Source organism: Agelaius phoeniceus, chromosome 2 (assembly GCF_051311805.1).
Source record: "Agelaius phoeniceus isolate bAgePho1 chromosome 2, bAgePho1.hap1, whole genome shotgun sequence".
Taxonomy (NCBI): Eukaryota; Metazoa; Chordata; class Aves; order Passeriformes; family Icteridae; genus Agelaius; species Agelaius phoeniceus.
In genome coordinates, this window is record NC_135266.1 from 2,961,141 (window position 1) to 2,986,795 (window position 25,655).

The following is a 25,655-nucleotide window of genomic DNA, read 5'->3' on the forward strand; positions in this document are numbered from 1 at the left end:
CAGAACTGCATTTATACACCCCTGAGAGCATTTTATATGAAAAGAAAGGTTTAAGGTTATGTCCTGGATCTGAGTAAGGACAATGCCCTAAGCCATGCTGATAATGTAGAATCCAGCATCAGATTCATGCTTTGCTATGAAAGAAAAAAAAAAAAAAAGGAAGGAAGAAAGAAATAGCACAAGAGTGTAGTTTTTTTACAAAAAAAAAGGTCTTCTATGAAAGTTTTTTTTTGCATGGCATTAATCATCAAAGGAAAGAACAGCACTCTGAAAACCATCAGGAATTTGTGTCTGTGGTGATTTATAATGTGACCTTAAAACACCTCCTTTTGCTACAGAACTCAGACTTTATCAGGAGTGAGCAGTTGGCAAAGATCAATTTGAGCCCTGGAGATGGAGGGCTGGATTTATTAGACTAATAACAAATTGATATTAAATATTATTACTTTCCTCTAGCTTATCATTAAATACATTTCACTAATGATGAAGTCTCACGACAAAAGAGACTTGAATGGCATTTCATTTTAAAGTAAAATGATATTATTAAATATAAAAGTATATTATTAAATATAATATAAAAGGACAAGTTTTTGAGTTTATTTGACTTTTCTTAGAAGTTTTTGAGTTTATTTGACTTTTCTTAGAAGAAATACCCAGGACTACTGAAGTTCTGGTCTTCCTTCTTTAGAAGATAAAAGTATGTTTGTATACATCCAATTTCTGAATACTGAAAGTTTTTAAATTGCATCTAATTTCCAGATACTTTTATTGAAAAAAACCCAAACCTTTGGTACTGTTATCAATGAATTTCAGACTCTATGAAATTATTATATAAAATTTTCTCCTTTTTCTTTTCTCTAATGATTATCAGGATGTGCACACATACACCCATGAAGATCTGGAAATTAGAAAATTTTTCCACTCATCTGTTTCTTCAAAATGGAATATTTTAAGGGAGCTAGAACACCTCTAAGAAATTTGTTTTTTGATGGCAGATAAAGAAGGAATTCCAGCCTCTCTGACAGAATGAGTTCTAGCAGATTAACTTGGGGGAGAATCAAACACTAAAACATACTTTTGTTCCTGATTTTAGCAGATGTGAGTTTGAACACAGGCTGACAGCAGAGTGAGATTTGCTGCCTTCAAAAAAAACCCCAAATCCAAACCACAAAACAAGACAACAAAAAAAGCAAACAACAAAATGAAACAAGATTAAAAAAAAAGCAAACAACACCGTGTTTCATTTCAGGACAGGAGTTGCCTTTAAGGGCTGACTGTGGCTGTATTTCCTCTGGAGATTGCTGGGTAAACAAGAATTGCCACCTCAGAAAACACATCAAGAAAAGGAGGACTCATTTTTTATCTCTCCTAGCACAGTGATGCTCCTATTTCAGGTTTTTCATAGCTCTGTAGTCAGCACAGAGTGATTTCTGCAGGGAATTTTGAATCCTTGGGCTCTTGCTGCCAGTGCCTGCTCTGAGGTGAAGAACCCAAATCTTCCACAAACTCAGAGGAGCAGCTGAGCCAGACCCTGCTCCTGTTGTGTGTGGATGTCTCACATGGTTACTGACTTCTGGGTGCCTGAAAAGCAGCAAATTCTGCTTTTCATACTTGAAATGATGTGAACTTTCCAAAGTGCCAGCAATAGGAGATGTTGTGGTGCAAGGAGGGATGTGTGAAATTTAAATTAAGTGAAGCATGATAACTTCAACTTCCAAAAAGGGCCGTTTCAAATTCTGCTTTGTACTTTTTGCATTGTTTGTGAGTTCTTTCATTCAACTGAGGGTGTAAGAAAGAAGATGCAAACTCGTTTTCTACTGGAGTTGTTTTCTTTCTTTTTTAAAGCTATTTCCTTTCTATCAACTTCCTTCAGACCAAAGAGTGGTTGCCCAGTCCTACAATATCTGAGGCTGTGATGTCCTGCCTTGCACTGAATTTAATCTCAAATTATTGTCATGCTGTTGCAACATTTATGGGTTTATAGGGACAACATAGAAAGTGAGGCCCTCACGTCACTCTTTCCCTTCTCAGCCAAAGAAAATCAGGAACTTTTGGATAAAACTCTCCTTGTCTGACAGCCTGTGCTGCAGACTCTGCCATGCTTCTGTCAGAGGGGTACAAGAAGACGTCAGGAGTGCCAACCAGGCAGCACAAAAATAACATTTTCAATGTCAAGCAGGAGAAGATTGAATCAAATTCCAGATGGGAATCAAAACATTGAGTTCCCAGGTCACTTGTCTCATAATGGAATATTCTCGGACAGGACAGTGGATGAACTCCTTGTGATTTTTCTAATGGAAGGACAAGGGCACATCCTGAAACTCCCTCTCCAGTGGCTGTTGGCTTCAGCTGGCACTAATTAATGAGATCATTATATTTATTTTCACAGGGTCACAGGATGGGTCAGACTGGAAGGGACCACAGAGGGTCCCTGGTGCCACCTCCCTGCTCCAGCAGGGCCATCCCAGAGCACAGGGCACAGGGCTGGGTCCAGATGGCTCTGGAATGTCCCCAGGAGGAGCCCCCAGAGCCCCTCTGGGCTCTGCTCAGGGCTGGGCACTGCCCAGGGCAGAAGTTGTGCCTCCTGTGCAGGGGAATTGCTGGGCTCAGGCCCTGCCCGTGGCTCTGGGGCCATTGCTGGGCCTGGAGCAGAGCCTGGGCCTGCTCTGACCTCTGCACACAGGGACAGACACAGGGACAGACAGGGACAGACACAGGGACAGACACAGGGACAGACACAGGGACAGCCAGAATTCCCAGAATTCCCAGAATCCCTGGGTTGGAAGAGACCTTCAAGTCCAGCCCAGCCCCAACCCCTCAACTGAACCCTGGCACCCAGTGCCACATCCAGGCTTTGTTAAACACACCCAGGCATGGGGACTCCACCACCTCCCTGGGCAGCCATTCCAGAACTTTCTCACCCTTGCTGGAAAAACCTTTTCCCTGCTCTCCAGCCTGGATTTCCCTTGGTGCAGCTGGAGGCTGTGTGCTCTGGTTGTGTCAGTGCTGCTGGAGAAAGAGCCCAGGGCCAGCTGAGCACAGGCCCCTTTCAGGAGCTGTGCAGAGTGAGGAGGGCAGCCCTGAGTCTCCTTTGCTCCAGGCTGAGCACCCCCAGCTCCCTCAGGGCTTCCTCACAGGGTTTGTGTTCCCAGCCCCTCTCCAGCCTCCTTGGCCCCTCTGGATGTGCTCAGTGTCCCCAGGTCCTTCCCAAACTGAGGGGCCAGAGCTGGGCACAGCACTCCAGGTGTGCCCTCAGCAGTGCAGGGACAGAATGACCTCCCTGCTCCTGGGACAGCCAGGGACAGACATTGGGACAGACACAGGGACAGACCCAGGGCCAGACCCAGGGCCAGGCAGGGCCAGGCAGGGCTGAGGCCCCTCTCTCTCCCTGGGGCTCCTCTCCAGGCTGAGCAGCCCCAGCTCCCTCAGCCTCTCCTGGGCACGGAGCTGCTCCAGGCCCTTGCTCAGCTCCAGGAGCTCCTGGCCCTGCTGTGCTGAGGAGCCAGAGCTGGACACAGCAGCCAGAGGTGCCCCCAGGGCTGGGAATAGGGGCAGCATCAGCCCTGACCCGCTGGCAATGCCCATCCCAATGCACCCAGGACACTCTGCTGGCCCAGGGACAGCTCGGTGTCCCTCAGGACTCCACATCCCTCTCCAGCAGGTCTCCCCCAGCCTGTGCTGGTGCCTGCAGTTATTTATTCCCAGGTGCAGGACCCTGATTTTGCCCTGATTGAGTTTCAGACAGTTCTCTGCCCATCTCTCCAGCCTGTCACGGTCCCTCTAAAAGCCTGCCCAGCCTTCAGGGAAGGTTTTCCTTTGTTTTCTGCATGGCTAAAACATCTCTTGTACTTCTGAAGTGCAGAGGTTCACCAACACATCGGGAATCTACTGAGGTAATCCAAAACTTTCAAATTTCTGACAGTATTTCATCAGCTGTGGATCAGAGCTCACATCCATTATATCCATTACACATCGTTTTATGAAGCTTTCTTACTTTTGAAGTAGCAAATCCCTGGTAATTCAATTGACACATCCTTGAAGGCAATAGCTCCCCAATCACTAAGTACAAATTCAATGAGCAAGAAGCAAAGAAGAACCTTTTTGGAAATTTTAGCTCGGAGTAATCTATCTTGGGATATCTTCAATTACTTTTCAAACTACACGAAAACGGTTTCATGTTGGAAACATTATTAAGTGAGAATAATAGAATTTAATTTTATGGAGTGTCTTTCCTCCTCGTGACATCTCCAAATGCTTTGCAGTAATGAATTAGACACAGGTTCTGGGGAGATGGTGTGTAGGCAAATGCAGCTCTCATTATGTGCTATTCATTCCAGCAATAGCCTACACTCAGTTCTCAAAAGCAGGGCTTATTTTAGGTGGAGAGGGATTGTTGGAAGGAGCTGGAGCTCTTCCTCTGGAAAAACGCCGTAGGAACTTCCATTTCTATCTGCAAACATATCCAACAAAGGAAAAAAAAATAGCTTAATAGCCCATCTTTAGGGCCTTGAACAATGAGATACTCTGTGTTATTGCATTATTTTACTATTACTAGAATTCAAGCTTCATGCAAGGCCTGCCTAAGCCTGTGGGAGTTGCTTTTCCTGCCTCCCCATCCCAAAATAAGAAATAATGAATATCTTGTTTATTTTTCCTTTTCTGTCTTGCCTGTCCCAAGAAAGGAGGTTGGTCCCAACTGCCTTTTTTTTTCTGGTTTTCCAAAATTAAGCGTTGGGGCAGGGCCTATCAAGACAATTTCATGCAGGACCCAGCACTGTGTGATCTCCAGCAAATTGGCTTCATCCTCAGCCTCAAAGCTGAGCACTAATCTGCACTCCCTTGCAGTGATCCCAGCACTTGAATGGCTCAGAATGCGTTTTATAGGAATATCCTGTGCTTGGCACAAGAGGTGATTTCAATTTGCATCAGCTGGAATGAGCTTAAAATACAATATTTGAATAGATGGAGTGAGCAGAGTTCAAGGAGGGAGTGCCTGAGCTGGGTTCACCAGGGTTATGGAGCAGCAGGGGTGAGTTGGGCTCATTAATGTGTTCAGACCTCATAAAACACTCTCAGGAGCTCTAAGATGTCTTACATGGAGGAAATTTGCATTAGCAGCAGGAGGAACTGAATTTATTTCCCTGGGTTCTAGAATTGAGGAGTTTTTTTACATTTCTCATAATTTTTGGTGAACTTACTCATCATTCACACTTGGTCTGTGAAATAGGGATGGAAAAATCTCTGGTTTTTTCCAAGCAGAAAATCAAGCAGCAGTTCTAGAGGAGCTTGTCAGGTCCCCTCAGACTCAAGGGACAAAGCTCACAGAATTGTGGGTTAAAGCCATTGCAAATGCAGTGTCATTCTCTAAGTAGGAGGAACAAATATTCACATATTAAACAGTGGGGATGGTGTGTGGTGGTTCTGAGCGTAGGAAATCCTTTTAGGGGCAGAATCAGCAGATTAAGGTTACTATCTGCTGTGCAGTAAACAGGAACAGTTACTAATGCTCTTGTATCTGCCAGACCATAAATAAATAAAATAAAATTTGAACAAGATAAGGAGAAAAGAAAAAGAGCATTTGCAGGAGAGAGAATATTCATATCTATGAAAAAAAGAGTGAGAGAGAGAGACTTTATGGTTTTGACATTTGAAGTAAGATCTAAGCTGTAGCAAGTCTCAGGTTTTCATTTTTACTTAACCTGAAGAACTTCACAATTTTAGACTATAAAATTCTATTGCAGAGAACATGAAACTGAAAACTTATTAAAAAACCCTGCCTTTGGCAGTGAAACCTCAGAGCTGAGGGAATCTGAGTATCCTTAACTTACAGGGGTGACAGTGTCAGGAGATGCAGATTATTTTAGCAACAATTCTGGCTTAGGTTAATAAAATAAATAAATTTGGGTACCTACAGAAGCAAAGTGGGAGCAAAGCAATGTTGTGGCGTGATTACATTATTAAAGGCAGTTATATTTTCTTAGTTCCTTTGCTCTAGAGGCTGAATTTTCCTCTCCCACTACAAAAATCCTACAGGGAGTCAAAAGATTTATTTGATTCCCTCAGACTCCAGTAAAAATACATCTATTCCAAGACAATGAGTTGGGCTGACTGAACACCATGAGAGCTTCCACTCCTGTGTTTTCCAGCCAAAAAACTGCATGTTCTGCCTGCTTTTGAGAAGCTCAGCTTGGATGTTCTGACAAATTATGGATGCAGGTAATTGCAGTGGAGGATTTCAGTCTTATAGCCAGCATTTCCTGCCTGCACTGTGAAATTCAGCAAGTGTAAGTTCTCCCTGGAAATCAAGGAGAATATCCTGGCAACAAAGTGAGGCAGGGATGCTACACTGAGAAGGTTTGAAAGCTTTTTACTTAGGCTTGGACAAACCAGCATAAATTACATCTCAGCAAAAGGTCTTCAAGGCAGAGTGGATAATCTTCTGTGTGCTCTGCCATGGAAATCTGCAGGCTGCAGGTGGGGTGGCTGTGAGCAGTTAATGCATGCTGAAAAGCTCTATTTTCAGTGGAAATGTTCTTACCAATGCACAGACCTTTGGATCAAACTCTTAAGAAACTGCTGTTTTTCTTTTTAGGCCACAAATCATGAATATATTCTGAATTGTAATAGGAGAAATGTAAGTTACCTTGAGATAACAGCAGCTACCCTGTTTTTAAAAAAAGAGTTGGTAGAAACCCAAAAGAGGAGATTCTCTAAAGAAAAGAGACTTAAAAATGCTTATCCAATCTTTTCAGCTGTTAATAATGCATATGTAGGGTTTTTTATGGGCTCATTGCTTCTGTGCCCCCCAAAGGGAAAGTCTCAACTGGTTGCTTGTATTCTTGTAGCAATAAATTCCAGATTTCAATAAGAATCACTATAAGATTATTTACAGACTGAGGATTTCTGATGAAAAATATAAGTAGAAGCATTGCCTGAACTAATCTAGAGACCATTATTTAAACTATTTAAGAGAATAATGATCTAATAAAAGAAGTTTTGTTTATTACTTGCCTTGATGCATTATAAAAATAACTCATAACTACACAGAGCAGATCAAACATCTCAAACCTGAACCTATTTCCTTGGGTACCTTGTGAGACTTAAATGATGAACACAGAACAAGGGGAACTGACATTTTTCTTTGTTTTGTGCTGTGATCATGTTCCCTCAATGAAAATTCTTGAACAAGAACTGTCTGCAGTGTCAGGTTTGGCTCTGATTGAACAATACCAAAGTGTCTCACACAGTTTCCAATTTTAGCAGCCTTTTGTTGTTAAATCTATCTCAAAAAAAGGAAGAAAATCTTCAAAAGCTATGAGATGTTGGAAAAGAACAAGTAATGTGTCAGATGAATGCAAGAATGCTAATAATGATAATACCTCCCTATCCTACTGAAAAATACCTGAAAATACCTCCCATTTACTACTCCCTGAGAGAAAATCAAATTTTTGGTTGCTTGCACAGATCTTTTTGGGCCAAACTGAAAAAAGTAATAAAGAAGAGAAATGCTGAGGCACTGCTGAAGCAGCTTTTGGTTTATCTTCACCATTAACTTTTCAGAGCTAAAGAAGGCAATAATAGGATCTGCAGCAGAAATGATCCAAGGATGGATATTTGGACACAGCCTCGTGATTCACGTCCCTAAGTTCAGCCCACTGAAAATTTTTATGCAGGGTCTAAGCGGGGTTTTTGGGTTCCCTGTAGCCCCAACAGAGGGAAACCAGCTCCTCCACAGGGGAATTATCCAGGAATAAGCAAAGGAATCCCTGGGGGAAGTGCTCAGCTCATTAAGGATGGAGTTGAGATGATTAAATATGTGTTAAATGGGTAAGGCAGGGGTGTGAGGCCACCTCTCTCTGAAATCCTGGAGTTATTGTGCTCCTTGTGCCATGCCAAGGGTTTGTTCCCTCCCCTCCTGTTCTCCTCTCCCCCACCTTCAGTCTTCAGAGGAACAGTGGATTTGTCTTTCCAAACAAGCTGTGGGTCTGCTGGGAGATAAAACCAGCACTGGGAGATAAAAGAAACAATGGGAAGGATTCACTGATTGATGAATGGAAAAAGATATTTCCTTTTATTATTATTTATTTATTTATTTATTTGTATTTTTTTATTCTTTTGCAAATAAACTTTAGGTTTGCTGATAAATGAAATTAGACTTTGAAAGATGAAAGAAACAATGAGGAAGAAAAAACCCTAAATTCCATGAGAATTAAAAATTAAAAGGGAGGGTTATACATTAGAGGGAAATCTCTGGTGTCAGGCATTCTGGGCAGTCTGTACCTCTCAAGTACCTCAGCCAATGGGGACAGAGAGAAGGGAAATGCAGCTGGGAAATTTGGATAAAAGGGAGGCTGCATCCTCCAAAAATTGGAGAGATCCCAGGGGAATGCCCCATGGCCTCTCCCTTTATTCCAATAAAGTAAAAGGACTCCTCTGACTCCTTTTTGGACATAAACCTCTGGTGTTTGTGGATTAATTTTCCTAACAGCCTCTTCATTTCCTTCTCTCTTGTCTTACCCAGCCCATCACCTTTCCTAAAACAGTCTCCTTTTCCTTTTCTCTCCATCTAACTTTATCCCTCACCTCTCCCCTGCCTCTCTTCACACTCCCACACTCCCAAAGGAGCAGGTGTGGAAGGAGCTGTCACAGGGAGCATCCTCCCTCTGTGCCCCCAGTCCCACACGTGGGATTATCCTCCCTGAGCAGCCTCGGGGCAGGGGCAGCTCTGCCTGAACCCCAGGGCTCTGTCACCTCCTCACTTCAGGCTGAGGAGATATTTTAGTAATTAATGCCTGCAAGGAATTATTGCAGAATCACAGAATGGTTTGGGTTGGAAGGGACCTCAAAGATCATCCACTCCCACCCCTGCCATGGCAGGGACACCTCCCACTGTGCCAGGCTGCTCCAGCCCCAGTGTCCAACCTGTCCTGAGATGCTTCCAGGGATGTGGAATCCACAACTTCCCTCTACTTTTGGTCTCTGCTCATTATCCCTCACTCCAAAGCCTGGATTATTATTTTGGTGAGGAGAATTTGACACCCGATAACTTGAAGTGTTCAGGTTCTTGGGCTGATGAATGACATCAGCCAGGCTTGGACCTGGATAACTCATGGAATCATGGAATCCCAGAGAGGTTTGGGTTGGAAGGACCCCAAAGATCATCTCATTCCATCCCTGCCATGGCAGGGACACCTCCCACTGTCCCAGGCTGCTCCAGCCCCAGTGTCCAGCCTGGCCTTGGGCACTGCCAGGGATCCAGGGATGGAATTCCATGCCAGCCCTGCCCACCCTGCCAGGGAACAATTCCTCATTGCCAAGATCCCACCCAGCCCTGCCCTCTGGCACTGGCAGCCATTCCCTGTGTGCTGTCCCTGCATGCCCTGGAAATTGTCTCTCTGCAGCTTTCCTGGGGCTCCTGCAGGCCCTGCAAGGCCACCCTGAGCTCAGCCCAAAGCTTCTCCTGTGCAGGTGAACAATCCCAGCTGTGCCAGCCTTTCCTCCCAGCAGAGCTGCTCCATCCCTCTGCTCATCCTGGAGCCTCCTCTGGGCTCTCTGCAGCAGCTCCAGCTCCTCCCTGGGCTGGGCCCAGGCCTGGGGCAGCTCTGCAGGTGGGGAATCACCCAGTGCTGATATCCAGTAAATATAATATATTATACCAGAGATATGGATGAATTTATTGTAAATGACAGAGAAATGTGAGATGTCCACTAACAAAAAAGCAGAACAGGGTGAAATTCATTACCCTGTGTCTCTCCTGGTGCTCAGACCAAGCTGTGACTGCTCCAGGAGGCTCCTGCTTGCCATCAGCTGAGGATAGAGACAGAATCCACATTTCCTGTCCAAACCAGCCCCAAGGGCTGCTCCCTGTGAGGGAATGCCAGCTCAGCACAGTGAGAGGCTGCCTGGAGATCCCCAGGGAGCCTCAGGAAGCCACAATCCCTGTCAACAAGTCAATTATTCTGCAAGAGCCTTGTCCTTGTCCTGGTGCTGTTCCTGCTGCAGCTCTTCACCTCAGCAGGTTTTGTACTGTGTGTGTCTGGGGGATTGGGATGTATTTTAAGGATGTATTTTAACTGGAGTTTCCAGACAAGCTCTGGGTGAGTCAGACTAAAGATTTACAGCAAATCTGTGTGTTCTTCAGGCAGTGCAGCTGATGGCACTTCCACTGTGCAGAGTGTGCTTCAGACACAGGGCTCTGTGATGGAGATGTTTCAAACTGTGCTAACTCGAGTCCTTCCTGAGTTTAAACACCTCCAAAATAATGCCTCATGCCACTGATTAAAGGTCAGCTCACAGAGCTGGCCACTGCTGCTGCTTTTAATCTTATTAACTGTGAATAATGATAAAATATTCATAGCTGTAAACTTGTAAAGGGAGAAATTATGTGCTCAAATGGAGATAAAGCATTTTATTCCATTGCAGACAACAAACAGAGATGGGGGAGGTTTCTGGCAGCTCCTCAGAGGATCCACCCCTGCAGTTCACCAAAACCTTGCCATGCAAACCCAAATCCAGTACAAGCTCCATTGTCTCCTGCATTTTAAAATTAGGAGGAAGCTCAATATTAGTCAGAATTACATTCCCTGAGAGCTGGTTTGTGAAATTTTAATCAAGAGTAAATGCAATCAGAAGGAGTACTTAATTTGTCTCTCCATTTTTAAAAATCCCTCTTATTTCCTATTGTAATGCTCTCTTTTCTCCTCCCCAAATGCTAGGTTATGCCCAGAATTCATTCAGTTGTGTGCAAACCTGGTTAATAAAATGATAAGCACCCAACCATTCTTGTGCTGTCCTATTAACATAAGTGTTCTACCACTCTGCAGACTGGATGTGATGCACAAAAATCTCCTGAGTTTTGCAGCTTGACTTGATTTTAATGTCTGCTGCATAATTCTCAAATGTTTAACATTTCAGAAAACTCTGTGTGATTTAAGGGTAAATTAATCTTTACTCACTGAAAACTGGAGCAAGATTTAGGTAAGATATTTTGCCATTCCTCGATGCCTTTTAATTAAAATGCCTTCTTGTTTGTTTTGAAAAATTCAAAGCTCTGCTCCTGGGCATTTGTAGTAGAAGAGATCAGATCCAGGCTTTCCAAACCATTCCATGGAACAGCTCGTTTTTCTTTGCAAAGCCTGAATGTGCAGCTTTATGGACAATTTTTCACCTCTTTCCCTTTTTTCAGTGTATCTTTCCAGCACAATTTCAGCTGCAGAACCTGGAGGATGTGATCCAACCCAGGCAGGTACACCCTGACTGTGAAATTATGTGCAGGCAGAGCTGTTCTCCATCTTCATGGAGCTCTGCTGGATGTGTCAGAGCAAGACAGAGATGTCTCAGTGCAGGGCCAGGGCTTACAGCTCCAAATTCCTTCCTGGCTCTTTTGTGGTGGTTAAAAAGCCCCAAATTAAAGTATTAAAATGGTTTGCATTGTACTGAAGAGAAATCTTCTTTTCTGACTTTATTAGTAATAAGATGTCTTTATTTTTCTGTCCACCCTCTGAAATCAAGGCTGATGATGCAATTCCTCAGATCAGGATGATTTTGCTAAAATATTTGTTATGTAATTATAACAAATAATTACATAACAATTATTTGTTAATGGAATTATAAACAAATTTATAATTACATAACAAATTATTTGTTATGTAATTATAAATTTGATGCTGGTGGGAAACATGGCTGCAAAAGGTTTCATAGGAAAACATGTTAAAAAAATAAGATGAGAAACAGCAGGATGAGCAGAGGGCTGGAGCAGCTCTGCTGGGAGGAAAGGCTGGCACAGCTGGGATTGTTCACCTGCACAGGAGAAGCTTTGGGCTGAGCTCAGGGTGGCCTTGCAGGGCCTGCAGGAGCCCCAGGAAAGCTGCAGAGAGACAATTTCCAGGGCATGCAGGGACAGCACCCAGGGAATGGCTGCCAGTGCCAGAGGGCAGGGCTGGGTGGGATCTTGGCAATGAGGAATTGTTCCCTGGCAGGGTGGGCAGGGCTGGGATGGAATTCCACCCCTGGATCCCTGGCAGTGCCCAAGGCCAGGTTGGACACTGGGGCTGGAGCAGCCTGGGACAGTGGAGGTGTCCCTGCCTGTGGCATTTCACAGTTGCATCCTTGAAAGTCTTCATCCAACCCTTCTGAGGATCTGCTTTCATCCCACCTGCCCTTTCCATATCCTTCCATTCTTGCTGACAATCTGTCCTGGTGAAAAATTCAACTCACCTTCAACTTTTCCAAAAACCTTAAATTTCAATTTTTAATTTGTATTTTTCATTCTACTTCTGAACAAAGTTGCTGATGTAACTCTCAGAAAAATAATTTATTGCTGATTTCTTTCTTTTTTTCTTCATGAAAGGAAACAAAACTTTCCCCCTCTTACATTTCCCTGCATTCTAGTTTTTCTCAAAGTTGCTCATTTAAAATTTGGTGCTGCTCTTCATTGTGCCCATAGCCACCATCACTTTGTGTTTTTCACATAATTTCTTCTTGGCAGTTTTTCTACTAAAATTATGATGAGTCCAAATTTTCCAAGCTACCAAAAGTTCCCTGATCCCAACAGCAGTGCTGATTTCTTTAGAAATCAGGCTCTGAGTGTTTTAATAGAATCATTATCCCTGTGTGCTGTCCCCACAACCAGAGCCTTTCAGCGATTTGGATCCAATTGGAAAATCACATCCCAAATTACAATAAATGTGGGGACATGCAATTACCAGCCCAGAAGGCACTCCAGTTTCCAGGCTCATTTAGCCATGTTTTCCCCAGCTGAGCCTGCCAGCCAGGGCATTAATTAATGTTTTATTCTAATAGGGACACCTGCCCATTAGGAGCTACCAATTCTTTGTCTACAAAGAAAGCTGTCAGAGGGTAATTTCCTTTTGTTTCCCACTGCTCAGGTCCCTGAAAGACAAATTTTTCATTATTATACAGGAATGAGACCTCTAGCACCTCTGGATGATTTTAAATTTTCTACTTAGGAATGGTTCCTTTGGTTGGTTTTTGGGGGTTTTTTTGTTGGTGGGGTTTTTCTTGGTCTCTATTTCGCCTTTTCTACAAGGTCACCTCATTTCTAAAATAATTTCTTTTGTGATTTTAGGGGAATTTTAAATTCAAGGAGACAGAAATTATTGACATATTACTAAACTGGCCCAGAAAATTACTTTGGCATGCTCAAACACATAATTAACAGTAGTCAACAACTACTGGATTTATCACTTCATACTCCAAAAATGTACAGTGAATATTTAACCCCAGAACTTTGTAATTAACTTTTCCTTGATGGAAAAGAGAAACACCCCACAGTACATTTTTAGTGAATAAAATCTGTCTTGCTTTAAGATCCATCAATGAATTCTTCAGCACATCCTTCATTATTATGATTTTAAGTCCTTTTTTTCATTATGCCATTATTATGATTTTAAGTCCTTTTTTTCATTATGCCTGGCACAATGCAGCACATTTTCTATTACAGATGTTATAGATATAAAATCTCCAATTTTGCAAGTCCTGGTGACCATCTGAGATAGATCAGAGTAAATTCAGAAGAGCCACAAACCATCACCTGGGGGTTTATGTCACCCTGTGTCCCCTCTGGCCCCTCTCTTGGTAGACACAAAGGCAAATACAATTTTCTCTGTGTTTGGATTTTTGTCATGATTTAAATCTGATTTCTTTGGTGTTCTCTGAATCCAAAGGTCTCTGATCTACACTATGTGTTGTGTTTGAAATTTACAGCTTTTCCCTCATTTCTCCCTCTTCTTGCTGCTGCTGATTTTAGTGAGCCAAAATCTTGGACTCCTCATGACAGAGCCCCATTGAGAGGGAGTTTGTGCCACAAGAGAGGAGTGGAGCTGCTCTCCGTGGGAAGAAACATCAGAATTTGGCTCCCTGTTCTTGGCAGCTCAGCCTGGGGAAGAGGAGGCTCAGGGGGGACTTCACTGACCTCATTATAGGTTGGATATTAGGAAAAATTTTTCACAGAAAGAGTGAGAAAGTTCTGGAATGGCTGCCCAGGGAGGTGGTGGAGTCCCCATGCCTGGGTGTGTTTAACAAAGCCTGGATGTGGCACTGGGTGCCAGGGTTCAGTTGAGGGGTTGGGGCTGGGCTGGACTCGATGGCCTTGAAGGTCTCTTCCAACCCAGAGATTCTGGGATTCTGTAATTAAATGGCACCAGGGCAGGCTCAGGTTGGAGACTGGGACAGAAAATTTCCCTGGCAGAGTGGTCAGGCCTTGGGCTGAGCTGCCCAGGGAGGTTTGGAGTCCCTGGAATTGTCCCAGAGCAGTCTGGATGTGGCCTTGGGGACAGGGACTGGGGTGATGCTGGTGGGGCTGGGGTGGCACTGGGTGATCCTGGAGGGCTCTCCCAACCCTGGTGATTTTGGGATGTCCTGCAGCAGCCAGCCAGGCTGCAGAGAAGCTGTTCCCTGGCTCGGCCATGGCTCTGTGCTGAGTTTGGGACCTGGCCAGGAATTTGTGGCAGATGCTCGGTGTGATGGGTCCCTCCTGCTCAGACCCGCCCCAGACTGAACCCTGTGGCTGGGTCAGGGTGTGATGTGGGAGGGAAAGGGGAAAAATCAGCGTTTGGTGTTTCACTTTAGACCTTGAAAGTCCCAAATTCTTCTACTTCTTTGATGGAAGAGTATGAAAACAGCTTAATGGGGAGGAGACCTGAATGAAATCACCCCAGAATGAGGTAATGTGCAGTTTCAAGTAGATTATGTGGACATGTGCATCCAAGGAACACTTTTTTTTTCTTTTTAGGGCTTTTTTTTTCCCCAGCCAAAACACTGACACTTAGATGGATGAATCATTGGTCTTATCTGGCAGTGCTGAAGGAAAATTTAAACTGGTGACTTCTTCTTTGTAGTTTAATGGTGTCATTACAACAAAGATTTGTATTTGATGTGTCTGAAAAAAAAGAAAAGGTCTAATCTCTCATGTATGGACATATTGATGGTAATAATTTTGTTTGCCAACTTCTGTTGTGGCTTTTAGACTTCTTGTTGTGGCTTTTTTAAAATTTAAACATTTTGAAATGCAATTGTTTTATACATTTATTTATTTATAAATATATTTATATTTATCTATTTAAAATATATATTTTTATTCTGTTTTTCTGCTGCAACAAGTCTGTTGTGACTGGTGTAATTTTTTACCCCTTCTAGAAGCATTTCTACAGTTTGGAGATCACTTTCAACCCCATTTATCAGCGTCGTTGAAGGTTTCAACCACATTAATTTATTGGAATTTCATTGAAAATTGGCAGCTGAGGAGGAGCCATTGCTATTAAGCAGTGGAGGATTTGCATGGGACAGTTCCACAGGAATTTGTGCCTTCTGCTGCTCCAAAAAATATTATCCACAAGTGGTGGAGAATATTCAGCTTCAGGGGCTCAAATGGTGAAAGTTCTGTGATTCATTAATTCTAAGTGGCTTCCCTGAAGGTCTCTGTAAGTTGTGATAATCAATAAATTTACCCCAGGGCCCAGTTTCAGCTCTAGAGTAAGTCTTGTCTTTGGTGTATTTGGTTAAGTTGTCAATTTTTAGGTCTGGGCTGCATGTTTTAATCAGGGAATAGTTTTTATGGAAATATTTTTCTTGCACAGTTTCCTGTGGCTGTGCAGCTTTTTGTATTTCTCATTTAGCTACAACAAAGTTACATCCTCCTTACTCTAGATGTGACAGGAATAACTCCCTGTGTAACTCTCCTGATCAGAATGGTTTGGGTTGTTTTGGTTTTTTAAAAGTTTTTAATAGATATCTCTCAGAAGTTACATCACCCATGGAAAAATGAGTTTGATTCTTCATTTTATCCATCTCCATGAGAAGTTGTTCAGTAGCAGAATGAGAGGACCAGTTTGATGTAAAGAAAGCATTAATTAATTAATCCCTTTGAGAACTCAGTTTAATGTTATTTTGTCCCTTCTTCTGCAATAGTTCCTTTGTTATTTATTTAAGTACCTTATTTAAGTTCCTTTGGTACTTCCTGGGATGACCTACTGCTGACTGTACAATGACTGTAATGTAAAATGTAGCATTTTTGGCTAAACCAAATTACTGGTGGGCTAAAATCCTTGACAAAGCCTGTTCAGCTGCTTGCCAGCCTTAATTATAGATTTGGGCAGTAATAATTTATGGATTTAGTCAGTGATAGTGCAGTCAGGACAGGAGTTGCACACCTGTTTCAGCAGCTGCTTGAAAGCCACTGGAACTGTTTTGAGGTGGCATCATGAGGGGTTGAACTGATAGAATACTCCCATTATGGATGGATGGTCCTAAAATGAGAAAACTCCATGAAATTATGAAAAGCAGGTGCAGATGATGCCTCAGGTTTCAGCTTTTCTATTTTTCAGATTTTGTGCTGCTTTAGTGTGTGGGTCTGGGTTCACATTCTGGGATGCTGAGCTCTGTGCACAGAGCAGGGAGACAAAACAATTCCTGCTCCAGCTGGGCACCAAGGACAAATGATCCAAATCTCAGCCCCGGAGCACAAACCCCGTGGGCTGGAGAGAGAAAAACAAGCAGGGTGGGACTGCAGGGGCTAAAGCTGGGATGGGACAATGAACTGCAAGATGCAAATGGAGCAGAACTGATCCCAGGGACAGAGCCCGTGCCCGGCCGTGCATTTTGGGGCCATTTTGGTTCATCTTGGGTGCAGCCCTGGCTGGGCTCTGGTGCTGCCCAAGGTGCATCCATGGAGGAGATGCTTTGAATAAATCCCTGCTTTATTCTTTAGCTCTGCCCAGCCTCTGCTCCAGCTCAGCCTTCCCAAGACATCACAGAAGGATTTTGGAATGGATGAGGAGAGGCAGGGAACACACCTTGCTGTTTTATCCCGCAAAGACCAGTCCAGTAGATTCTGGATCAGAATTATAAAGGGTGAATTTTATTTTTCCCCCATCAATTTGGACTTTTTCTGCTCATCAGGACAACTCCAGACAGATTGTGTGATGACAATCTTCTGTGTGCTGTTTGAATATATAATAGGAATGGGATCCAGCAGCATGTGCATACGTGGTGCAGAACAAAATGTTCTGCAAACCTTGACAGAAAAGTCTGTGTCCTTGCCAGAAATAAATACCCTTGAAAGACATAAAAAGCTGTTAATTTGTGTACAGTCTATCAGGAGGGGAAATTGAGAGGTGAGACAGGGGAGATTTTGTGGCCTCTATTACCTTTTACCACTTTTTTCTTTTTTTTAAATAACCCACCAAGATCCCCAGTCTCTTTTTGGGAGAATTGCTGAGCTTCCTACAGGGAATTCATTCATCCCAATCCTTGTGAATTATTTAACTCCTTCAGGGCTGCTCAGAAGAATGTTACTTTGGTTTAACTTTGATTGGAAAAGGCACCTTCTTTTGCCTTCTATTCGTGGTTTCTTTTGGCTGTTCTTTCACACCCTGCCAGCCTGGTGAGCACAGTGCAAATTATAAAAATCATTGATCTGCTTGCAGCACAGATGGAAACTGGTGGGAAATTCACCCAGGCAGGTGCTGGCACTCTGAAATAAAATGGGAGTCGATGTCCAGCCAGCTCTGAAAGCACCTTGTGGGACACACCTACTTCTTTTGGCACTTAAACACCTCAAAAAACAACTGTCACTCTTTTATTTTAAACACTAAAGACACCAGATTAAATTTCTATAAATGATAATATATAAGGACCATGATAAGGTTGTATTGCTACTCCTGTTACTACTAAAATACTGATTTTTCTAAGCAAGACCTTTAATCTATGCTGTGAGCAACACCAAGTGTGCCCTGGCAGTGCTGAAAAATGAGTTTGAAATATGTTTTGAGAGGTTTATAGGCTTTTGCTGCACTCTCTGTGTTACATATTTTATTCCAAGGGCTGTATTTACTTGAGGATCTCTGTGCTTGGCTGATAATGTTTCACATTTTAGTGGAAATTACTTCTGGAGTTGTAGTACAAGCTATCACCTCTGTGGCAACTTCATGTGTCCCAAATGAAATGAGGTGTCATCTAATGGAATTTATTGGAGTGGATATGTCTGTCCCAGGGTGTCCTGCTAGGAGAGATCTGTCAACACATTGTCACATCTCTAACAGGTGCAAAAATAGCCAATAAAATGATGATCCAGCCCTGACAAATGTTCTTTGTTATCACACTTTAGTGTGGATTAGGAGAATTGCATCCTGAATTCCTGTGTTCAACATTCATTATCAATTACCCAACACCATGTCCTGCATTTTTCTTGCTTGGAAAAAAAAATAAAAAACTATTAGGTTAAAATATTGATTTTTTTTTCCAAGCTGGACAAATTAAAATTTAATTGTAGCAAATGCCAGCAATGCTTCCTACTAAGCAAAGATTTCAGAAGTGAAATGGGCCTTTGAAATACCCAGTTGATTTTTGCCCCAAAGTCATCTCTTTAGGCTCCCAGCCAAATATCTGAACTGGCTGGAATAGAAACCAATCCATAGAGCTTTTCCAATTGTGCATAAAAATAAATGAAGTGATTTGGATTATGGGCAAATCATTCAATTTGGATAAAATAGGGACCTACACTTCTCCAAATTTTGGGGGAGGGTATTTTTGACCTCTAGTCCAAAGACAATTGCACTGAGTCCTGTCTTCTATCCCAAAAAAACTTGTATCCATTTTCTAATCAGAAAAGGTAAAACAGTGCTATGGAAAATCCTAAGGCTTTTATCTTTTTTGGATGCAGAGAGAACCACAGTGCTGGAAGCCATTTGCAAAGTTTAGTTAATTTTATTTAAAAAAAAATAGAATTGTAATTGTCTGAAGAGAAAGTTTTTGCAGTTGTCCTGTCTTTGCCTTGGGGAGATTGATTTTGTATATCAACCCATAATTTTTAAATTTCTTTAGGAACTCTCGGTGCTTTATGATTTTTTTTGTAAAGTTCTGTCTTTGAAGGAAGGAGTTAGACATGGATGGTGACATCATGTTTAGGAGTGTTTTATGTGCAGATTTTTTAAGGCTGTGAGGGTAAATTGCTTTGCAAAGTGAGATCAATATTTTATTTGGTCAAATTATGATGCATCCCCTCATAGTACAAATTCTTCTTGTCTGTAAAGGGGAAAATCTCTTTGTTCTAGAGACCTTTGCTGATTTTCTCATTTTTAAGATTTTTACTCTAACTTTTCTAGATTTTGCATTTTTGACTTGCTTATTTATTTTTCAAGAAAAAAAAGGATCAATTATCAGAATCACCTACCAAGAAATCATTGACCAAAAACTAAAGACATTAAAATAATACCCAAGAAGTGAATCTGAATGAATTTAAGGCAGGAGGAAATACCCACAAAATCAATGATATTCTAAAATCAGTGATTTCCTCTACTTAGAACACATCAGCTAATTTTGATCAAATTTATTTTCCTGTCATGGTCAGCTCAGTCTTCTGCACACAGTGCTGGTTTATAAGGCAGGTTTGGGATTTAGATGTACCATTCATGGACCAGTTAGTAGATTAAAGAATAAAAAAAAAATAATAAAAATAATAAAATAAAAAGAATAAAAAAAATATTAAATGTGAATAATAATTATAATACAATACGACAACATTACAACATAATAATTGATAATATTTAATTATATTATATTTATTTTTATTCTTATTTTTAGTTTTAATTTTTATTTTATTTTAAAATTTTTATTATGGTTATTTTTTATTTTTATTTCTATTTTTATTTCTATTTTTATTTCTATTTCTATTTCTATTTCTATTTCTATTTCTATTTCTATTTCTATTATTTTTGTTATTATTTTGCAGATTGACTCCAGGTTCAATTTTTCTTTCATTGCTCATTGGGACTGACTTTTCCCAGCTTCTGCCCTTGTGTTGTTGTTTTCTGGCTGGAGCTGAGGGCATTCTTTTATTTTGATTAAAACTGGAGGATTACATCTGACTTGCCTGGCATGTGGAGCTCCAGCATTCCTGGGGTTTAAACAATTTGCCATTGCACCACTCTCTCCTAATTTAACTTCCTCCTCCTAGTCAGGCTGAAGAGCGCATTAAAAGTTGGCAGAGTCCACAACTTTAAACTAACTTGTGCAATAACTTGATAAATAATTCTGACAAATCCTTGTCTCCTGCCTACTAATCCCCTTTTTGTGGGATTAGAACATGCATTTTGCAGCTTAGATTTGCTACAGCAAGGGGAAGAAGATCCATTTTTCAGCCTGGGTGGTTTCTCACGTGTCAGTTTTCTTGCTGCTTGCAGAATTCAGACCAGAATGAATCGTGTTCTGTGATTTTTTTGCTTATGGATGAGTGAGTTTTTCTTTTAACTGTGTGTTAACATATTACCTCGTTTCCTCTTTAATGTGCTGACTCAGAATACAAGGGAGTAGACAGATGTTGTAGGGTAGGCTTTGATTTATTTCTGTTTTGTGGTAGAGGAAAGGTGAGCTGGCTCCAAAAGCAGCACAGGCCCCTGACAGTTCGAATTCACTCTTTGAAAAAAACATGAAAAACCAGGAGTAGAACCCTGGAAATCAAAGGTTTCATTCTTCATGCTCCTATTTTGAATAACCTTTCAAATGAGGCTTGTTTTTCACCTGTGATTTCAATGTCCCAACTTTTGCAGCCAGCTCTGTCCCAGCCTCTGAGCGACCTCAGGAACAGGCCCAGACTGTGGTGGAGCTCAGCCCACACTCAGAGGCTGAGGAGAATATTTATTCCCTCAGAACTCAGCTAATGTCCTATAAATGGCTGAAGAATTGAAAAAAAAAAAGCACTTGTGGAACCTAAGGACTGATATTTAATGCAATTGGGGATCTTCTGCTCTCTGCAAACAGTTTATCACTGAACCAGTCAGGATTCTGAGATAAAGAAGTTATAAAAGAAATGCCAAATGCACTTCCCCAACCTCCACAGGCAACCTGTGGCAGTCTCCAGTTTCCCTCAGAGTAAGAAAAGCATTTCCTGCTATCCAGACAAAGCCTTCTGTGTTTCAGGTTGTGAAAAGCACGTTTACACCCTCATTTTAGGTGTTTATAGGCATTGATAAACCCTCCCTGAGTTTCTCTTTTCCAGGCTGAGCACACCCAGCCTTTCCTCAGGGGACAGAATTTCCAGTTCCTTTTGTAGCCCTTCCCTGGACTCTTTTCAGTGTATTTATGTATTTTTAGGAGTGAGGAGCCCAGAACTGCTGTGCTCCAGGTGTGTTGGAACCCAGGACCTCCCTCTGTCTGTCCTGGAGGGCTCCAGCCCCTGCCAGGGGGCTCAGGGACCCTGGCACAGAGCCCAAGACCCCTGTGCCTGTGATTCTGACCCATGGAAAAAATTACCAACTTTATGTGAGGATTTACAAGCCATGAAAGTTTAAGTAGAATGATAGTTAGTTTGTCACAGGGTGAAAAGTAGAATTTTGGGGTTTTTAGAATGGGGTCTCGGGGTCCCAAGATGGAGGAATCTGGGCGTGCCTTGTCCTTATTTCTCCTTCTTTCTCCTTCTTCTTAGCCACCATCTTCTGGGTGATGGTGGCACTTCTGGATTGGTTTAAGGTAGAGACAGAGTGTCTAACATAGGTGATAGATACTGGAAAATTATTGTAAATAAAGTACATGTAGTAAATAAAATTATTGTAATTGTAAATAAAGTACACGTAGTTTTTAGTATAAAAAGACAACACCCCCCTGAAGGTGGGCAGTGTGTGCCATGGGCTGACCTGCCAGACTGACCTCAGCAGGCCAGGGAAAGAATGTGACAGATAACAGCAAATAAACAACCCTGAGAACCAGAACAGAAGAATCCTGACACCTGCTTTGGCTGCTGGGCTGGGAAAAGAGACTCTGACACATCTCAGGGTCATCCTGACCACAGAGACCCCTGGGACTGGTGTGCTGAAAAGAGGGAAATTCTCATTTCTTCTCCTTCTCCCACCAGTGTCAGGAGCAGCACACGAATGGCTCAGCCCAGCTTTCCCCAAGCTCTGTCTCTACCATTTTATGCATTTATCCTCCTCAGACCAAGAACACCTTTCATATATCTCTTTAATTTGTAGTAAGAACCTCTGACTTTGCTCCAGACCAGCTCTGGGCCAGCTCTGGTGTGGCAGCATCCTTCAGGCAGCCCTGACTGAGAGCAGACCATGGTTTTAATGCAGTCATATTTACACTCCACACACTCAGAGCTGATCCAAAGCCATCTGAAACCAGTGGGAAGCTTTCTCTTGGCTTCAACAGGACCTTGATCAGGCCCTTAATTAGTTATACTTCCATTATTGCTCAGCAGGAGTCTGAAGGCAGAACCTTGCACATTCCTGGCTCTTTTTTCCTTTCCTGTTATTGAAACATGGAGTGACGAACCAGCCTAAGGTACAGTAAAAAAGTGGGGTTTTTTTCCCTTTCATGGATTCACAGAAATCCACAGCTCCTTTTGTTTTCCTTTTATTTGTTCCCTCCCACAGTTAGCACATTCATTACTTGCTTTTTCAGCTTTTCTGCTTCCAGTTACAACAACCTTACTGAAAAGAAAGAGAACATGGATCCAGACTTAAGCTAAAAGCAGCTTAATCTATAAAATCATGAGGGTGATACTGGTTCTGTTATCCCATTTTGAGAAGTAACTTTGAGCCTTATGAGCCTAAAATTCCTAGTGCAAGCCTGTGGGTGCTTGGAGTGCAGCTCAGGCTAGAAGTTCTAGCAGAGCACAATCTGCAGCCCTGCAATCCCACACAGCTCTGCAAAGGTCGCCCCAGCAATGAGGATTATTGTGGAAAAAGATTTGGAAAAGCAGAGGTGAGTGTACCCTAAACTGCACTGAAACAAATTATTTCAGACATATCTCAAAATAGACATTGTAATATACAGGCTGATCAGTTTTTTTTTGCTTCTCACCTGTTGGATTTCAGCTACTCCTAAATTAAACCTCTACTGGTTCATCCTGTCTGGCACTACAGGAAATTGGGATGAAAAGTATCTGTTTTGCTCTCTCCTAAAGATGTCACAGGGACTCATCCTCTGGAGGTCTCTGCCTCCTTTAATTGGTTAGGAAAGGTACCCAGATAGGGGCCCAACCTGGAAATTTGACTTTTTGGTGAGAACAAGCCCTCCTCCCTTTCACTGGGTGTTGTGAATATTCTCCATATGTCCAGTTCTGGCTTCTTCACTTCCAGAGAGCCCTGGAGGGGCTGGAGCATGTCCAGGGCAGGGAATGGAGCTGGGAAGGGGCTGGAGCCCCAGGAGGGGCTGAGGGAGCTGGGCAGGGGCTGAGGCTGGAGCAAAGGAGGCTCAGGGGGGCCCTTGTGATGCTTCAGGGGGGAAATGATGCCTCAGGTTTGAGCTTTTAAATTTTTCTGCTCTAGTGTGTACTTCTGAGCTTCATGAGGTGAGCTCTGTGCACAGAGCAGGGATACAAAACAATTCCTGCTGCAGCTGGGCACCAAGGACAAATGATCCAAATCTCAGCCCAGGAGCACAAACCCCGTGGGCTGGAGAGAGAAAAACAAGCAGGGTGGGACTGCAGGGGCTAAAGCTGGAATGGGACAATGAACTGCAAGATGCAAATGGAGCAGAACTGATCCCAGGGACAGAGCCCGTGCCCGGCCGTGCATTTTGGGGCCATTTTGGTTCATCTTGGGTGCAGCCCTGGCTGGGCTCTGGTGCTGCCCAAGGTGCATCCATGGAGGAGATGCTTTGAATCAATCCCTGCTTTATTCTTTAGCTCTGCCCAGCCTCTGCTCTAGGGCAGCCTTCACAGGGCATCAGTTTTGGCTCTGCACAAGTCCCTGCCAGGAGGGCACAGCCGGGGGGGTCGGGCTCTGCTCCCAGGGCACAGGGACAGGAGCAGAGGGAACGGCCTCAGGCTGGGCCAGGGCAGGCTCAGCTTGGACAGCAGCAGCAATTTGCCCATGGCAAGGGAGCTCAGGCCTTGGCAGGGGCTGCCCAGGGAGCTTTGCAGTGCCCAGCCCTGCAGGTGTCCCCTGCAGGTGGCACTGAGTGCTCTGGGCTGGGGACAAGGTGGGGATGGGTCACAGCTTGGACTTGACGACCTTGGAGGGCTTTTCCAAGCTCAGGAATTCTGGGATTCCCTGAGCTCAAAGCATGGAGCCTCCTCAGCTCTCTTTGCCACAGCAGCAGAGCAGGCTGGGCTGCTGGGGGAAACGTGAGGACAGAGCTGGAGAGAACAGACACCTTTGTCAATAAAGTGTAAACTCACCATCCCCACCCTTGGAAAGCTCCCAGGCTCTCCCTGGCGTTATCAATACTGCCTTTCACCCAGCAGAAAACCAGCTCACCCCCCAAAACCCATCTGCACCGTGGTATTTGAGGCACAACCCGTGAAAGCAGGGAGGGATCCATCTGGCCTGGCTTTTATGGGCTCTGCATTTTTACTGTCACTTTTAAAGAAGTGACGTTAACACCCACCTCCGGGTGAAGCCCTTGCCTGTGCAGCTCTGTGCTAAAAACATTCCCTTTCCCAGCTGGAGAGCCTGCTCCTGTCTGTCTTCCCAACCTCTCCAGCTCTTCTTTCCTGTTGCTGGTGCAGAGCAAGAGGCTGAAAACGTCTGCAGAATGTCTGTGTGTCTTTGGGGAAGGTGAGGAGAGGCGACTGCTGAGGCTGAAGTGCTTGAAAAGGAATTTTGGTGACATTGTCTGAATGTAGAATCACAGAATCACTTTAAGGAGGGACCTTAAAGATCATCTCATTCCCACCCCTGCCATGGGCAGACACACACGTTCCACTATCCCAGGCTGCTCCAGCCTGGCCTTGGACACTTCCAGGGATGTGGCAGCCACAGCTTTTTTGTGCCAGAGCCTCCCCACCCTCACAGGGAACAATTCAAAAGGAACGGCCACTGCTTGAAATTAGGATCTAAAGTAAAATTTACATGAAAAATGTCTTCTGATAATTGTTCATAATTGACCTAACTGACATATTTATATATGTGTGACATAAAATACATTTTCAAAGTTCAGGCTGGATCTGTCACTTCATCTACCACCCTTTCCCTGTGATTGCATATTGCCTGCTTTCCATAAATAATACACTGCTCTTTTCCTGCTGACTAAGGACACTGCTTCTTAGAAAGGGCTTTCATGCTGCTCCTTATCTGATAACACCACTGAGGAATCCTGGATGAAAAGAGAGAACTTTGCTATTGTTTCAAGCCTCAAGAATTCACAGGTAATTCTGCTGCAGTAATTTCCACCATGTACAGTTGTTATACCTAAAAAGCCAGACATCAACCTGCACAGTTTGAGCTGTGCTAATTATTTCTTATTAAGATGTGTGGGCAGGTAGGGGAGATTCAGGGACAGAAAACAGCTGGAAGTGCCACCCCTGACCCACAATAAATGATCTGTGGAAGGTTTTATAGACTCCATAAAACTTCCCTGGTCTTTCAGGGATGTGGTGCTTTCCTGTCCAAATGTACAGAGCCAGGCAGCAGTTGTTGAATAAGATAAGGGGTCACAGAAGCTGAGCTCTGATAACTGGCAGAGCTAATCAGGTCATACTCTGACATCTTAGCAGAATTTTAATTGGAAACACATGCTGGGACCTGGCATCATCTACATTTCCATTATAATGCACCTTCCATGGCAGCAGTGCACAATGAGGGTTCAACAGCCTACAACAACAAAACACTTCTTTTTAAAAGCAGAAAAAAAAAATCTTAAGTTATCAACTGGACTTATTAGATTTGCCTTAACTTGGTTAAATTTTGGAAAAT

General features: G+C 43.1%; 1 protein-coding gene and 1 long non-coding RNA gene across 3 annotated transcripts in view; both read right to left on the reverse strand.

Annotated features, from left to right (window-relative positions):
- Positions 1-9,318, reverse strand: part of LOC143696637 (uncharacterized) — a 268,836-nt gene extending 259,518 nt beyond the window's left edge. The window contains exon 1 of the long non-coding RNA XR_013186034.1: positions 8,884-9,318. This is a non-coding gene — a long non-coding RNA (uncharacterized LOC143696637). The remainder of the gene's footprint in view (positions 1-8,883) is intronic.
- The window catches only part of KCNJ6 (potassium inwardly rectifying channel subfamily J member 6), a 172,085-nt gene that overhangs the window by 117,268 nt on the left and 29,162 nt on the right, over positions 1-25,655 (reverse strand). The window lies entirely within an intron of this gene.